This window comes from Seriola lalandi, unplaced genomic scaffold (genome assembly GCF_002814215.2).
Source record: "Seriola lalandi dorsalis isolate HSWRI2012SDOR001 ecotype SW California unplaced genomic scaffold, Sedor1 jcf7180002051083, whole genome shotgun sequence".
Lineage (NCBI taxonomy): Eukaryota > Metazoa > Chordata > Actinopteri > Carangiformes > Carangidae > Seriola > Seriola lalandi.
The window spans coordinates 6,250-8,336 of NW_019521636.1; the positions used below are offsets into that span (position 1 = coordinate 6,250).

The 2,087-nt window shown below is 41.9% G+C and overlaps 2 non-coding genes across 2 annotated transcripts; both read left to right on the forward strand.

Annotated features, from left to right (window-relative positions):
* The first annotated feature begins 1,097 nt into the window (after nt 1-1,097).
* Nucleotides 1,098-1,169, forward strand: trnac-gca (transfer RNA cysteine (anticodon GCA)). The gene has a single exon. It is a non-coding gene; the product is annotated as a tRNA-Cys (tRNA).
* Nucleotides 1,170-1,607: 438 nt separating this feature from the next.
* trnac-gca (transfer RNA cysteine (anticodon GCA)) lies at nt 1,608-1,679 on the forward strand. The gene has a single exon. It is a non-coding gene; the product is annotated as a tRNA-Cys (tRNA).
* Nucleotides 1,680-2,087: the final 408 nt, after the last annotated feature.

A 2,087-nucleotide genomic window follows, 5' to 3' on the forward strand; every position in this document is an offset into this window, starting at 1 on the left:
TGACTTGATTAGTTATGAACACATGACAGCGTGACTGGACAACATCTGCTTGATCCGTATAGACTTATATGTGCCATTTAAAGGACGATTTTATCCACAGCACCTGACCGCAGCATGAGTACGTACAGTTTCCATCACAGGAGGCTGAGCAGTGCGGGTTCACGTCACCACCACCATCATCCTCCTTCACTACCTTTGTTTATTATTTTCCTGTACTCTACCTCTTCCCTCTCCATCCTCCTCCTCTTCCGCACCACTTGCTGCTTCCCTCTTTTCATCCTGCTTTTCCTCTCATCATCCCACATGTATATTCCACTTCAGCTTCCTTCCCCAATGTCAATGGGCTCAGAACAACCATTAGATGACAGGTTTTAACTGGAGTCCAGCCTAAAACGTCCAGTGATGATAGCTTGTCTAATGTGCAGTCTTCTTTCTTCCTGCTCCTTATGACAACCAAAACACTCATGCTGTTTCTGAAACAAATCACAGTCTGCTCTGTCGCCAAACTGCTCTCAGGGCAATCAGTGGACACCAGTGGCCATTTGATTTGTTCACTGATGTTTCCACTGTGCTGGACTAATGAGCTACTGTGCTAATCTTCACACACCAGCTATCCCCATTTTCATTGTTATATAATGAAGTCTATTGACTTTATTGATCCCTTGACTTTTCTTCTAAGTGCCACCAGCAAGTGTTACTTTTCCCTTCCCAGAGAAATACCTCAACATCAATGATGGATAGGCATTTGATGGATTTTCATTACATTTGGTACAAATGTTCATGTTCATGTTCTCAGACCTTCGGACGCCACTGTATGTACAGTAATTAAGTCAAATCTGGCCAGAAGTGTTTAGGAAAATGTTGATATTTATCAGTAATAAAATGAAAATTGAAACTGTTTTACTGTCATTATAGTTTTGCTGTTTCTTTTGCGTGAGGAGAATAACTCAGTGGCACCACATTTGACTGCAGATCAAATGTTCACCTCGTCAAATCTCGATATCCGCCTAGTGTGGTGGAGATTTTGGGTTGATTTAGCGTTGGCAAAAAATAAGCTTTCGTCTCTAGATTGCTCTAAACTGGATCATTTCATGTGAGGGGGTATAGCTCAGTGGTAGAGCATTTGACTGCAGATCAACAGGTCCCCAGTTCAACTCTGGGTGCCCCCTACACTGAGTGTAGGCATCAGAGCTTTGAATTTAAAGTATGTTAAAATAAAAACTACAGGTCTTCACCCATCCAAAAATTCATGCCTGAATCCAACACATGTTCTCCCTCGAAGGCTCAAACTTAATCAGGGCAGTCTATCACTTTAAAGCTAGCACCTGGACCCATGCAACTAACAGATGTCAGACCTGACACCGACCAGTCTAATTTTAATTTGTGAGTTATCAAAACAAAACTTGTGTCATGCCTCCATGATCAGTGCTGTCTGTTGACGGCTAGGTCTCCTGAAAATTTAAACAATTCATCTGTCATCATAGTTTTGATGCTTCTTTTGCATGAGGGGAATAACTCAGTGGTACCACATTGGACTATAGGTCAAGTGGTCCCCAGGTCAAATTTGGATGGTCCCTAGTCTCGTTTAAAGTTTTGGCTAACAGACAGGGGGTATAGCTCAGTGGTAGAGCATTTGACTGCAGATCAAGAGGTCCCCAGTTCAACTCTGGGTGCCCCCTACATTGGCAGTATAAGCACCAAACCTTTAAATTTAAATGTATGAACTACGGGTCTTCCCAACCTTCATAGTGCAGAACTTCATAGCATTTGGTACAGATGTTCATGTTCTCAGACCTTTGGTTGCCACTGTATGTACAGTAATTAAGTCAAATCTGGTCACAAGTGTTTAGGACCATGTTGAAGTTGATCATATATAAAATCAAAATTGAAACAGTTTTTCTGCCATTATAGTTTTGCCATTTCCTTTGTGTGAGGAGAATAACTCAGTGGCACCACATTTGACTGCAGATCAAGTGTTCCCCTCGTCAAGTCTCAATGTCCCTCTAGTGTGGTGCACATTTTGGGTTAATTTATCTCCGTCAAAAAAGCAGCTTTGATCTGTACATAGCTCTTAACCTGCACTATAG